Source organism: Silurus aristotelis (genome assembly GCF_946808225.1).
Source record: "Silurus aristotelis genome assembly, chromosome: 24".
Taxonomy (NCBI): domain Eukaryota; kingdom Metazoa; phylum Chordata; class Actinopteri; order Siluriformes; family Siluridae; genus Silurus; species Silurus aristotelis.
This window is the reverse complement of record NC_139597.1, coordinates 12,760,708-12,776,859: the sequence shown is the minus strand read 5'-3', so window position 1 is coordinate 12,776,859 and position 16,152 is coordinate 12,760,708. Positions and strand designations below refer to the sequence as shown.

General features: G+C 38.5%; 1 protein-coding gene across 1 annotated transcript in view; it reads right to left on the bottom strand.

Moving 5' to 3' along the window:
* The window catches only part of LOC310719034 (mucin-19), a 34,105-nt gene that overhangs the window by 15,427 nt on the left and 2,526 nt on the right, over nt 1-16,152 (bottom strand). Inside the window, exon 3 of the mRNA XM_083528292.1 lies at nt 15,933-15,983. The gene's annotated coding sequence lies outside the window, so the exon portion shown is untranslated. The remainder of the gene's footprint in view (nt 1-15,932; nt 15,984-16,152) is intronic.

Genomic DNA, 16,152 nt, shown 5'->3' with positions numbered 1-16,152 from the left:
CCAACTCCACATGAAGTGAGATCCAATTGGCACTGATACGTCTCTAGATGGTTCGGGATGTTTGCGTGGTCGGCATCTACTTCTTTAAAGGTCCAGAATCTTCATAAGGTGGGACGTGACTGGGGCTGGAGCAACCTCAGGATGCCTAGGAATGGGTAGAGAAAGAGAAGCAGTGGAGAGGAATTAGCATAGCTGCTGTTCATGATTTTAACAGCACAAGTTGATAATGTGCATGTGATCAGATGTTCTGGAGCACAAGGTTATGATGTGATGTGTGTTATGTGAAGGCTTTGCTAAAAAGATAAGTTTTTAATCTGCACTTAAACTGGGAAAGTGTGTCTGAGTCACGAACACTGTCAGGAAGACTATTTAACAAAGGGGTTGTAGCTTGTGATACATAAAGGAGTGGCTGGTGACCGTACTGCTGATCCTGAACAGGTCCTTCTTCGGGTTAAATGGATGTCCTGTTAACAATACAGTAATCCTCTTCCGTGATTATATGCCAAAGTACTGAAAAAACATTCACCAAGAGTAAACTTAACCTTTGCATTGGCATACCAAATAATAATAGATAAATAATGAAAAGAAAAAACAAACAACAGAATTCTTAAAAACAAATAGGGATCGCTTAAGTTAAGTCTTTTAGATGATAATATTTAGTTAAGCAAAATTAGGTACATGGGAAATGTAATAATGAATATGAATATATTGAACATAAATATATTGTTCAAATAGAGTTCTTACTGCAAGTGTAAAGCCATTTTTCAGGCCTGCTATCTAATCTCTTTTAGCTCAATTTAGCAGAAGAAGGAAGTTACTATTTATTTAATATATATGGTTTTGCTGGCCAAACATCATTGTAATTATTTACTTTCAGTGGAAATGTGAATCCCAACCTTGTGGCTGAAGATTCTCAGTTGATAGTAAGAGATTAGTGCAACTCATTTTGGACAGACAGAACCAGTGGTGGATGAAGTACACAAACCAGGGTACTTAAGTTAAAGTAGAGATACAGTATTTAAAATAAAAGTAAAATTGTTCCTTTAAACTTTCACTTGAGTAAAAGTATGAACATTTTTGTCTTCAAATGTACTTAAATATCCAAAGAACTATGATTTATTATGGCTATAATATTCCTCTTATCATTTTTGTCAAAAGAGTCTTTGCTTTATCAACTCAGTTTATATGAAAAGACTAATGTTACTCTTAGCACACCAATCTATTAATAGAATGATCAAACTACAAAACTAACTACAATAACTACAAAATAATTGTGTAAATAAGGCCACAGCTGCTGTGGAAAGTTAAATTCAGGAGTTTCTTCCACATTTATTACCCTCAAAATGTTCTGCTTGCTGTTGACTGATGCCGAACTGTGATAGTGTAAGTACACCAAACAAGTTTCAAACAGAATGCACGCTCTTCCCTGATCGGTGGCTTGCTGCGGGCTTGACCAGTTAAGATTTTGTCCACCCATAAATAAAAAGGAACGACTGATTTCACAAAATTAAAATGTAGTGAAGTTAAAGTAAAAAAAGTCTCCTCCGCCAGTAAAGTACAAATACAAATTTTTAAAAGCAATTACATTTACTTTGTTACTTTCCACCACTGGGTATAACTGGGAAAAGGAAGCATGTGGTTGAATAAAACTATAAAATATATGATATTTTTTTTTGGTAACATTTTAACTTGAGCAAAACAAACTAAATGTTAGGTAATTAAGGTCTTTGGTACCTGGTAGTCTAACAGCTATGGGTCCTACTGCTGCAGCTTGGATTTGATACCCAGGTATGCAACCAGCACAGCCACTGGGGGGGTTGCACAATAAAGAATTATGCAAAACAGTGCTCAGCTTTGGCAACCTTAAATAGGAGCAACTAAAGAAAGAAAATACAATATCATGTTATTTGCATAATAATGCACAATCTACTAAAACCTTATAAGTTTAATATGGGTTAAGAGTGACTAAGTAATAGAAATTATGTAAAAGTTTAGAAAAAACTTTCTCCCAGATTTACCTAAGTAGACATATTTAGTTTTATGATGCCAAAATGTCTGTGATGTTATGATTTTTGATGATCAAATAACATTACCTTGAGTGCACATCCCAGTTTTTAAAAGTTTTTAAAAGCTTGTCCTGAGCACTCCAATACCTCTGGGTAAAATGCAAAATCCAAGGCCTCAACACAAGCATTGTCCATCAAGCTGATTTTTTTCCCCAGATGAAATAGGGAGCATACCTGGAGAATATTCGCGAGAAGAACTGCTGGTTCACAAAACAATGTTTAAGGCAGAATCTGGTGGTAGCATTGCTATGAGATCGCCAGAATAACGTGGTGAAAAGATTTTGCATCATTGCTGGGGTCAGGTGGCAGAGCTATGTCAGTCTAGCAAGTGTATATCTGTGATATTCCCTCTTTCAGAGTAAGAGTAAAAAGAGTATGCAGGGCCATACATTCTGCTTTAGGCTTTGTGGAATTTTTTGATAGGCATCGATACAAACCAAGTCTATACAACCAAGTCTATAAAGTAATTATCAGTTAAGTTGTTTTAGTATCACTTAATAGACTAAGTATACTCTTTGCTTTAATAAACCTGCCCAACAGGTTGACCTTAGACCAATGTAATCAAAGCCTATTGCTTGCTTATAAAGAAACCACAACAGAGACCATTTAGAAAAAGACCACCATGTTTATTAAGGACGACACTCCCAGTGGGAACACTTAGGGAAAAGATGACAAGGACGACAAACCTGCCAGGGACTGTTAAGAGACAGGCTATGGTAGGGCTCAGAGGACAGGGACCCACGGGGGTCAGGCCCAAAACCGGACTCAGGCTCAGAATCAACCGTGATGACACTGTCAGGAGATGCCCAAGGTGTAGGAGGAGAAGAGGGCCCATGAGGAGGATTGCAGGGAGAAGTAGGAGAATAGGAAGGAGAAGCACCTTGACGAAGATCAGGCGAACTAGGCCCTGAGTCAGGCCCAGAATCAGGCGCACTGTCAGTGTCAGAAGAGAGGGGAGCCCCGGGAGGAGGACTGACAGGCAGAATCAACACAGGGTCAGTCTGAGTGCCCACATCAACGGTAGAAGGAGAGGTGTGGGCAGTAGGGGAAGAAGTAGGACGATCAGGACCATCATAAGGGTCGACCAGATAGTTGCCCAAATCATCAAGCAAACGGGAAATCTGAAAATGGCGATAGGGAGAAATGGGAGAAGTGGAACCCCTAGGGTAAGGGTGAGAACTCTTGCGTCTAGTGGTCTTGTAACGAGCTGGAAAAACACACAGAAAGAAGAGAACAAGACCAAGGTCAATAAATAGCAGGGTGGCAACTAAATAGGAAGAACCAGTCTAGTACACTAGGTGCTAAACTAGTGCACAGCCAAGCTTAAGAAAATATCTAACACACAGCCATATAATCAACTATAACCATAGCATTAGCAGAAAAAGGTACATAAGAGCATTAAAATTAAGGTCTAAGGAGAAATATATATAATCATAGAATAAGGTAAAATAAGAGAAGAAACTTACGCATAATCAAGAAGAAGAAAATAAGAAAATATCCAAAGGAACTGAAGGCTAGTCCAAACTAGTGTTGCTCAAACAAGCGCCAAGACAAGAATGAGGAAGATAGGATACGTTTTAAAAAATAAAACCCCAAGAAGGCCCGAAAATAAGGGGATATAGGTAAGAGGGATCACGTGGAGGAAATGACGAAGGGAAGAGGAAGAACCAGGAGGGAACGAAAATAATGGGAATTAGGATTCACCACGTGATGCATAATAATGAGTAGGAAGGGCCCAAAAATTGGGTAGGTCAGAAATAATGGGATTTCGAGTAGAACCATGCAAATTAAGGTAGGAGGCGCCTAGAGGCGCCTGCACATAAATAAGAGACACTCTCAGCAGAGGGTGTTCGTTCGGTGTGTTCGTGGTCGAGTAGTCGAGTTCCAGTCTCTTTTTGAGCAGTAGAATTACCTTCAAGACCGGTCTGAAGACTTTCTTTTCGGGATTTTATTTGGTACTTTCATCTTTTGGTGAGCTCTGATTTTTGGAAACTACCTAAAAGTTCAGGGTGGAAATCACCTTAGGTGATTCACCCATTAGGGTTTTGGGGACTTTCCTTTTGAAGCGCTTGCAAGCATCTATCATTCTGAAAAGGAGTTTTTCTTTTGGATTACATCTGTTTTGGTGATTGATCTCCTCTGCAGAGAAAAGAAATAAACTTGTATTTTGCTGTCCTTCTCATCCAAGTCTCTGAGCCTTTTATTGGGAGTTCTGACCGAGTTAGTGTTAATTACGAACCAGAAAGGTAAACTTGGAGCACTCCTGAGGTGTTTGGTCTCAGAGGGGATTCTGAGATCCGACAGCTTAAGCAGGACATTAAAGGCCTTACTGTCATCCTCTGCAGAAGCAGGATTTGGGAGACTGTGCCACTTGCCTCTGGTTGGAGTTTAGCTAAGAATGCTGCTTCATAAGCCGATGGAGGAAGGTCTGCATGGGGGACTGCATTGTCATTGTCTGGCTAGAACTTAGCTGATGAAGCTGTCTTCGTGTGACTTTGGAGGGAACTTTGCAGGGGATTCTGCTGTCTCTTTTTACCAGCCCTCCTCTTCAAGTAGTAACTGGTAAACATCAGACTGGCCCTAAACAAACAAACAAAGGCATGGTTAAACTTAGCACTACCATACAACACTCTTACAGATATACAAAACTGAACTGAGTGCATCATAGGGCTATGGTTCCCAAGACGAACAGGAACTTTGCTCTGATTGGCTGGGATGTTTGTTTGGTACCACAACGTGAATTAAACCAAGTTAAGCATGGCGAACCTAGGCATTATACTCCTCTTGCTTTTCTGCTGGTAAATTATGATGTCACAAGACTTTAAGCGAGATAAAAGGAAATGTGGTTTTACGGACAAACAGGCAGGAAATCCTAAACCTGAATCATACACAAGAACAGGAAACATCCAGACAAAAATAACTAAGTATTTCCAAAGAACACTAACAAGAACACAGAACAATATCAAGAACGGCGAAATCATAACATGGAACATGCAGGTAAACACTGAACAATACTTCACAATGAATACAGACACAAGGGTATAAATCTACTAAATAATCAAAGAATGATTCATATAAGAAATGCCAGACAAATAAGCTGGATAGCATATGCTAGGACGCAGGTTCCAGATAAAAATAATTACAAAAACATGTACCTAGCACATTAACACGCTATCAAAAGATACCAACACTGCAGTGACTCTGTGTATTGCATTAATGTAATTTATTCTATATCATTTATATACAATATTATAAAATATAATTTTATATATTTAACCGAACAGGCATTTTATTTAAAATCGTTTAAAATATGTAAACTGTTCAAATATTGATCACAAATGTTAATCTACTTCTCCCATTAGGGGTCGCCACAGTGGATCATCTGTCTCCATACCCCCTGTCCTCTACATCTGCCTCTTTCTTTTTCTGCCTTTTTCTTCTTTTCTCCCATTCTCTCCCGGTCACCAGGGGTGTCCCCCAAGGCTCCATCCTTGGTCCCACACTTTTCTTAATTTATATTAATAACATTCCCCAGGCAGTTGATAATTCACTCATTCACTTATATGCCAATGATATAATCCTTTATGCCATAGGTCCCTCCCCTGATGCTGTTCAAGCTACCCTGCAACATAGCTTTTACCAACTACAGCAGTCTTTTACACAACTCAAACTCATTCTTAATACCTCCAAAACAAAAAGCATGTGGTTTTGCCGTAGGGGTACTACACCTCCTCCCGCCCGTAACATCACCACCTGCAAGGGGACTATTCTAGAACAAGTCACTGCTTATAACTACTTGGGCATCTGGTTGGAAACTTCACTTTCTTTCTCTATCCATATATCAAAGCTGCAATCTAAGGTCAAAGCCAAGCTTGGTTTCTTTTACAGAAACCGCTCTTCCTTCACCACTTCTGCCAAACTTATTCTTATTCAAATGACCATTCTACCCATGTTAGATTATGGAGACACTATATATATATATATATATATATATATATATATATATATATATATATATATATATATATATATATATATATATATATATATATATATATATATATATATATAGGGTTGCTTGTAAGTCCACCCTATCAAAACTTGATGCACTTTACCATTCTGCTATCAGGTTTGCCACAAATGCTCCTTTCAATACACACCACTGTGCTTTATATTCATCTGTTAACTGGCCCTCCCTTCACAATCGCCATAAAATTTACTGGTTCACCTTCATTTATAAGACCCTTCTCGGCCATTCACCTCCTTACTTAGGTCACTTGTTGCAGCTAAAGCCTGTCACATATAACACCCGGTCCTCACTTAACTTTAAATTAAGCATTTCCAAAACCAACTCTGCGTTTGGTCTTGCATCTTTTCAATCTGTTGCCGCTCGCGACTGGAATGCTTTGCAAAATACTCTCAAACTGGATAAATTAATTCCAGTTTCATCCTTTAAAAATATTATATCATATTTGTTCATGGACATATGCAGCTGTTTCTCTACATAATTTTGTTTTAAAATGTATTTATGTAAGTGTTAACCTGTATGTATTATTAATGTTTTGTATTTATTTTAGCCCTATTTCCCTTTCCTTAAGTGATTATTCCACTTATCAGGCCGCCATTGTAAATAAGAACTTGTTCTTAATGACTTGCCTGTAAAAACAAAGGTTGAACAAACAAACAAAAACTTTCAACCCAACTACCTGCATGTCTTCCTTCACCACATCCATAAACCTCCTCCTTGGTCTTCCTCTTTTCCTCCGTCCTGGTGGCTTCATCCTCAGCATTCTCCTACCGATATACCCCATGTCCCTCCTCTGCACATGTCCAAACCATCTCAATCTCGCTTCCCTCACCTTGTCTCCAAAACTTTCTACATGCGCTGTCCCTCTTACTCAATGCCACTGTCTCTAAACCATACAACATCGCACGTCTCACTACTGTCGTATAAACTTTCGATTTCACTCTTGCAGACACTCTTCTATCACAAATCACTCCTGTTATTACTCTTTAACCACCTACTCCACCTTACTCCTACTGACATTCATTCCCCACCTCTCCAGGCTCTTCTCCACCTGCTCCCTACTCTCACCACAAATAACAATATCAAGCAAGCAGCATAGTCCATGAAGACTCCTGTCTGACCTCGTCCATCAACCTGTCCATCAAGTCAAGTCAAGTCAAGTCAAGTTTATTTGTATTGCGCTTTTCACAACAGACAATGTCTCAAAGCAGCTTTACAGAAAACAACAGTGAAGGTGAATGGTGTGCGTTTGTCCCTGATGAGCAAGCCGTGTGGTTTTATGCCGATTATGCCGTTTTATGCCATCACCACTGCAAACAGGAAAGGGTTCAGAGCTGATCCTTGATGCAGTCCAACCTCCACCTTGAAGCAGTCTGTCATTCCTACTGCACACTTGACTGCTGTCACAATGCCCTCATACATGTCCTGCACCACTCTCACAAACGTTTCTGACACACCTGACTTGCTCATACAGTACCACAACTCCTCCTTTGGCGCACTGTTGTACGCTTTCTTTAAATCCACAAACACACAATGCAACTCCTCCGACCTTCTTTATACTTCTCCATCAACATTCTCAAATCAATTAATGCATCTGTGGTGCTCTTTCTCGGCTTAAAACCATACTGTTGCTCACAGATGGTCACCTCTTCTCTCAGCCTGGCTTCCACTACTCTTTCCCATAACTTCATGGTGTGACTGATCAACTTAATTCCACTGTAGTTACTGCAGGTCTGCACATCTTCCTTATTCTTAAGGATTGATACCTGCACACTCCTTTTCCATTCCTTCCAAAATCCTGTTAAACAATCTTGTTAAAAACTCCACTGCCATCTCTCCTAAACAGCTCCATGCTTCTACCGGTATGTCATCTGGTCCAACCGACTTTCCACTCTTCATCCTCTTAATCGCTGCTCTCACTTCCTCCTTACTAATCCTATCCACTTCCTGCTCCACCATCTCCACCCCATCCAACTTTCTCTCTCTTTCATTTTCCTCATTCATCAGCTGCTCACAATACTTCCTCCATCTTCTCAACACAGTCTCCTCACTAGTCAACACATTTCCATCTCCATCCTTTATTGCTCTAACTTGCAGCACATCCATCACCCCCAGCTCAGTCTCTCTGCCTAGAGAATCGGTACAAATCTTTTTCTCCTTCCTTAGTGTCCAACTTCTCATACAGCTCCTCATATGCCATTTCCTTGGCTTTTGCCACATCCCTCTTTACCTGCTGCCACATCTCTTTGTACTCCTGCCTACTTTTCACATCACTCTGTTGATACCAATTCTGTTTTGCCAACCTCTTTCTCCTTCTGCTTATTCCACCACCACGTCTCTTTGTCTTCCTTTCTATTTCCAGATGTCACACCAGGTAACTTTCTAGCTGTCTCCCTTAATACTTTTGCAGTAGTTGTACAATCATCCAGCACCTCTTCACCACCAACGAGCCCCTGTCTGACCTCTTTCCTGAACCTCACACTACAGTCTTCCTCCTTCAGTTTCCACCATCTTATTCTTCTTTCAGTCCTCACTCTCCTTCTCTTCTTCTTCACCTCCATTTTACAGACCATTATCGGATGCTGTTTAGATACACTATTCCCTGCCAACACATTACAGTCTCCAATCTCTTTCAGGTTGCATTTCCTTCATAGAACATAGTCCACCTGTGTGCACCTTTCTACACTCTTATACGTCACCCTATGCTCCTCCTTCTTCTTAAAATAAGTGTTCACCACTGCAATTTCTATTCTTTTAGCAAAATCTTCCACCATCTGCCCCTCCACATTCCTCTCCTTAAAGCCATACCTACCCATCACTTTCTCACCCCCTCTGTTTCCTTCACCTACATGCCCATTGTAATCCGCCCCAATCACCAATCTTTCATTCCAAGGTACACCTTCTACCACTTCATCTAACTCACCCCAAAATTTTTCCTTCTCCTTCATCTCACAACCCACTTGTGGCGCATAAGCACTGATGACATTTATCATCACCCCTTTAACTTCCAGCTTCATGTTCATCACCCTATCAGAAACTCTCTTCACCTCCACTACACACTTACTGTACTCTTCCTTCAGGATCACCTCTACACCATTTCTCTTTCCATCCACACCATGGTAGAACAGTTTATACCCACCTCCAATGTTCCTGGCCTTCCTCCCTTTCCACTTGGTCTCCAGAACACACAACATATCTACCTTTCTCCTCTCCATCATATCAGCTACCTCTCTCACATTACCAGTCATAGTTACAACATTTAAAGTACCAACCCGAACTTCTACTCTCCTCCACTTCTCCTTTCCCTGCCGTCTCTGTAGGCGTCTTCCTCCTCTTCTTCTCCTCCTTCGGCCAACAGTAGCCCAATTTCCACCAGTACCCAGTTGGCTAATGATACCTGTGGCGGTCGTTGGTAACCCGGGCCTCGACTGATCCGGTATGAATTTCTCTTTCGTGATCCGCATATTTAATTTGGCACATGTTTTTACGCTGGATGCCCTTCCTTAGGCAACCCTCCCCATTTATACGGGCTTGGGACTGGTAGTAAGAGTGCACTGGCTTGTGCAAGCCTAATGGCTGGGTTATTGATCACAAATGTTAAAAAACATTAATAAAAAATTAATTAAAAAAAAACCGACAAGCAATTTTATGTTTTGCATTACTTCCCCTTAATTGTACCGAAATTGAACCGAACTATGACGTTAAAATCCGAGGTACGTACCGAACCGTCAATTTTGTGTACCGTTACACCCCTACAAGATACACAAATATGTATGGTCCTGTCAAGTAGTCAAAAACATGAACATGATGTATAGGACATGTGGCTTTGCATGTTTAAATGAAGTACAGCTGTTATCAATTAGGGTTTACTTTTGTTGCCAGCTATTTTGACTATAATGGCTGTATGTTGTTATTTTTAGAGGACAGAAAAATCTGTACTGCTATACAAAATGCACATTGACTACTTAATATATCCAAGTTTCATTTCTCTAGGTTTGTTTCCTTTGAGAAGATATTTTAAAATGGTTGCCCAAATGTGACGTGTGTACAAATCTTTTGTGAGATACTGTATATATATATACACCGATAAAGCATAATAATAAAATTTCATTATAACTTTATGACTGGTGAAGTGAATAACTGATTATTTATGGTAGCTGCTAGGAAAATTGAGTGAACGTTAGGATTTGAAGGATTTGGAGAAGATGCAAATTTGTGATGACTAGATGACCAGGTCAGAGCATCTCCAAAACTGCAGCTCTTGTAGGGTGTTCCTTGTCTGCATTGAATAAATATATAATCATTCTTGCTTGCTTTTAATATTTCTTCCTTTTTTGTTTGTTACTGTTTTATTGCCATTTCAACCTGGAGAGTTTCTGCTGTAAAATATCCAATATAAATGAATTCAAATAGATGATCTCCAATGACACAAACAGTGGAAAGAGCACCAGTGTCAGAATCCTGGTCTACAGCTGTAGATACCATCATTATTATAGAGAACCCTTTGTACTCCTTGGAGCAGCTAAGAGAAAAGCTATGAAATGAAGAAATTTGACTATTGGGATGTATATATGTACATACTCATAAAGAAAAATATATTAAAACATAAGTCAGAGATGCTGATCTGAGAGATTTTGATCTGAGAGTTTAGGCCAGCAAAGAAGGTACATTGCAAACTGTATTTTGTTATATATATTATAGATAATCTTGAGGCTATTTTCAGTAAATTATAGATAACTCTGGACTGGCACAGTGTCACCTTACGTCACTTTTATACCAGCATATGGACAAATTAATCAATGGCAATCACATCTGTACCTCTGTCAATATCTGTCATACACATATCTATCCCTCTCTCTCTCTCTCTCTCTCTCTCTCTCTCTATATATATATATATATATATATATATATATATATATATATATATATATATATATATATATATATATATATATATATATATATTAGTAATCTGGTTTGTAATTATATGGTTGACTGCTGTGTTTACTCAGCAGATGGAGACAAAGCTTGTCTTAATACATGGTCTTTGTACAGCTCTGTACACATTAAATCATTTGTTAAAACAAGTTAGGGGAACATTAAAACATGAAAGTACATGAAGGCATGGTTTTAGGTCTTGAAGAGACCAGTTGAATCCAGTATCTATTGTTTAAAATTTTTTTTTTTTCTTTTCAGCACAAACAAAAGCCTCTCTCTCTTTCTCTCTCTCTCTCTCTCTCTCTCTCTCTCTCTCTCTCTCTCTCTCTCTCTCTCTCTCTCTCTCTTTTTCTCTCTTTCTATCTCCCCTTTGTTTAGTTAATATATACCACCTGAATGTGATAAAATTAATTACATGCTTCAAAAGGTTTATAACATTTTAGCAGACTGCACTGAAAAAAAGGAGGCAGTTTAATTGGAACAAAAAACACTAAAACAATACACTTACAATCACCTTAATACATTTATGTTTGAGATGAGAAAATAATTATAATATTTAATCTAGTGAAACTTACTATAATCCAAAAGTGATATAATTACAGTGTAATAAAATTTTCAAATCAATTTAGCCATTGACACAAGAAATATTTAACTGTAGTCATGACCATATGAATTAAATGATACAGTATGACTTAAACAGTATCATGACGTACAAACTGAAAGATAAGTTTCCTTATTAAACGTTGCTTCTCAGACGTAGGTGAATGAGGAAGTCTTCTGCACTGCAATTATCAGAGCTCTAATCAGACAGAAACGGGTTATATTACTGGATGAGATCGCAAGCTTTCTGGATCATAAGAATGAACAAACAGTAAACATGCATACATATGATTTGAAGACTTCATCCAGAATAACTCTGTAACAATGGTGTATTCAGGCCAACTAGCCCTGGATAAAGTGTCCCAACCACACATTGGTAATTGCAGACAGGCAGAAGTCGACTGAGAAGGCAGACCAGATTATTGTGATTGACCAGAGCATGTTTTTGGGGCAAGGAACTTTACTAGTATATAAAAAAAAAAAAAAAAATCTAATCTAAGGAACAAAAACCTCTTTACTAAAAATAACAGTTACAGTCAATGTGGAACAAGACATGTAAGTCTAATCTTTATACTTAAACCACACATTGGAATAGATTTTGTGTCATTCTGCAGTGCTTCCCATGTTTTCTGAACTACACTGTTATCTTAGTTGGCCATTAACACATTTACATGACTTTTGACTGGGATTTATTTAAAAGAAAGGCAAATATTCTAATAGTATATTATTCTCCACTAAAGCAAAATGCAAAAAATAATAATAAAATACACCAGATTTGTTAATTTTATGGGACATGGGATTATTTCTCAGTTTTGTATTAGGTGGGAAAGATACAAGAAACACATTCACCTGTCAATGTGTATCACATTTGGTTGTATTTCTAAATTCTCCTTACATTTATTTTAATTTGAATATCTGGAACAGCCTTTATAGGGAAGCAATTTGTTGCTGTTGTTGTGTGTGTGTGTGTGTGTGTGTGTGTGTGTGTGTGTGTGTGTGTGTGTGTGTGTGTGTGTGTGTGTGTGTTTCTTATGTCAGTAATTTCTTTTATAGTTTACATTTCTATTTGCTGCCCCCTGCCGGTCAAAATCTTGCGTTAATTTTTTTTCTGCTTTAAAAGCAAATTTAGGAAATATGCTGCTCCTAGAATTATTGTCACCCTTTATTAAAAAAAAATAATAATAATCAAAAGAAGGTTCTACATGAAAAAAAAAGGAAAAGTTTGTAAACCCTTGGGTACAAGTATTACGCTGGATTTATAGACATGGGTAAAATAATTAAATTCAATATTTCCTCCCCATAAACATGTGGTTTACCTTGAAATAAAATAAACAGTCAATGAACCCAGCCATTAGGGTTGCACAAGCCAGTGCACTCTTAGTGCCGATCAAGCCCGGATAAATGCCCATGTCCACTGGTGTAGGGGTGATCCTGAAGGAAGAGTACAGTAAAAGTGTAGTGAAGGTGAAGAGAGTTTCTGATAGGGTGATGAACGTGAAGCTAAAAGTTGAAGAGTAGATGATAATGTCATCAGTGCCTATGCTTCTCAAGTGGACTGTGAGATGGAGGAGAAAGAAAAATGTTCGAGTGACGGAAAGTGAATCTAGGAAAGAAGGATTGGTAAATGGGGCAGACTTTAATGGGCATGTGGGTGAAGGGAACAGATGTGATGAGGATGTGATGGGTAGGTATGGCTTTAAGGAGAGGAATGTGCAAGGGCAGATTTTGCTAAAAGGATGGAAATGTCAGTGGTGAATACGTATTTTTAAAAGAAGGAAGATGTAAGAGTGGAGGAAGTAAGAGTAGTGGAAGCCAGGCTGAAAGAAGAGGTGATCATCTGTGAGCAGCAGAATGGTATCAGGCCGAGGAAGAGCACTACAGATTGATCAAGGATCGGCTCTAAACCCTTTTCTGTTTGCAGTGGTGAAAAACAGGTTGACGGATGAGGTCAGATAGGTGTCTCCGTAGACTATGATGTTTGCGGATGATATTGTGATTGGTGGTGAGAGTAGGGGGCAGGTTGAGAAGAGTCTGGAGAGGTGGAGGTACGCGCTGGAGAGAAGGAAAATTAAGGTCAGTAGGAGTAAGACAGAAAACATGTGTGTGAATGAGAGGGATGGCAGTGGAGTGGTGCGGTTGCAGGGAGAAGAGGTGGAGAAGGTGGAGGAGTTCAGGTACCTAGGGTCAACAGTGCAAAGTAATGGAGAGTGTGTTAGAGAAGTGAAGAAAAGAGTGCAGGCAGGGTGGAGTAGGCGGAGAGAAAAGTGATAGCAGGAGTAATTTGTGATAGAAGAGTATCTGCGAGAGTAAAAGGTAGAGTTTATACGAATGTCGTAAGACCTGCAATGTTGTATGGTTTCAAAAACAGTGCCACTGACAAAAAGACAGGGGGCAGAGCTGGAGGTAGCAGAGTTGAAGATGCTGAATTTTTCACTAGGTACAACAATGCTGAGGATGGAGCTCACAGGCAGGAGAAATAGAGGAAAGCTAAAGAGGTGTTTTTTGTATCTGGTGAGGGAAGTCATGCAGGTGGTAAAAGAGGCAGATGTAGAGGACAGAGGGGTACGGAGACGGAGGATTCGCTGTGGCGACCCCTAGTGGGAGCAGCCGAAAGAAGAAGATGGTATAAAAAGCAGTCATCACCTTATTTTGCCTATAAAAGAAAATAATATATTGCTAGAGACAACACTGTTAAACAATGAAAAATGATATTACAATAGGATGATGTATTTGGTAACAACAGTACTACACTGTTAAGATTATTACAGTGATGGTCATGTACAAATATAGTAAAGTGGCTGCCATGCCAGTTGTCAGTATTTTACTACAGATTTACACCAAATAGTTTTACAGTGAAGTTTATTTAATTGTTCAAAAGGAAAAGAAAATCATTTTTAAAAAATCACTAGGAAATCATTTCAGCCATGACAGACATTCAAAATGTTTTTATAAATATGCAAATATAAATCGAGGATATTTCAGATTCTTTATGTCCTTGGATTAGATAATTGTATTCATATCAACAAAAGTGTCAAATGTCCAAAGGTTTACTCCCAGGATACTGAAATACTATATATTGTCATATCCGTAAGTCATTTATAAACTATTGTCTTTAGCAAGACAGTACAATCCTTTAAAAAAAAAAAAGAAAATCTCTCGATCATGAAGAACCTGGGCTCCAGCCCAAGGAGAAACTGGTAAAAAGAAGGAGAACAGAGATAGAGGATAAAGATGTAAGTACTGAAAAAGAAAAAGGTTAGATGAACCACATGAAGGAACCCTCCAAATAGAGAGGAGAACAGAGTACAATCTAAAGACAGCAAAGAGAGATATTAGACAGAAACCAGGGTCCTACCCTGTTATAATATTCTGGCATCTAAAATAAACCACACTGATCATAATTTTGTTCAACAGACATTTTTGATCACTATGTTTCAGAAAGCTGCTTGAAAAAAAAGAGCCTTCAGTTCATCTATGCAGGTGGGAATAAAAGTTAACTAAATATATATATAACAAAAATTTCGGTACATAAAATGGCAGTTACGTGTTTTCTACATCCATTTCTGGGGGGGGGGGGAACAAATCTATATTCCTGGTCATATAAGCAGATGTTGATTAGCTCATTGGCAGTTGGAAACTGTACTACTGTAGGTGATGGAAAGTTACTGTAGGTGAGAGCAATCAAGCTAAAAATCATAAAAAATCCTGATGACTAGCTTAATTTTTTTTTAAATATTTTTCCAGATTAAAAAGAACACTTTTTAGACCAAAACCTAAGAAGAGGGAGAATGAGCAAAGATTTAATTAGTTTTTTTACTTAATTGACTTGCATTTTGATCAACTTCATTTTAAATCCACATGCATTTCAATCCAGTCCCGTACTAACCATATCCAGTCAGGTTTTAGATGCTTCATTGCGCATTTGTGATACAGCTTCTGGAAAGAACGGCCGAAGCTCTGCGTCGATTTTTTTTTTTACTATGCTACAAACATGAGTTAATGTCAAGTTTTAAATGATCATGCAGCAAGTACTTCTTGCAGCATTTTACTGCCCTAAGTGAGTTCTTTCTTCAAACCATCAAAGGTAAAAAGCACTCTTGTGAACCCTCGTACTCTTGAAGTGAAGCTGATCCAGTTTGGCTGTGGTGATTGGCATAAGGACGAGTCCTACACTGTATATGCAGGTAACTACAGCTCACAGATGAGTAAATTTAAATTGTATTTTTGTGATCTTACTGATGATATTCTTTATCTGTCTTACATTTAGCTATTTGAAGTATGTTCAGGGCAAAACCTTCCACTGTCTGGGGTCTTGGTGTGCTCCTATGTATCCTGTTATGTGGACAAAAGTCCTATTAATAGAAAGAACAGGTTTAAAGGACACCTGGACATTCCTGATGATCTGTCTAAAGGTTTGAACATAAAATTGCTTTACATTAAAAAATGTACATAAAGCCGGACATATAAAAAAAAATCTAATTAGCATTATCATAATTTTTTTTAATGATTAATATGACTGAC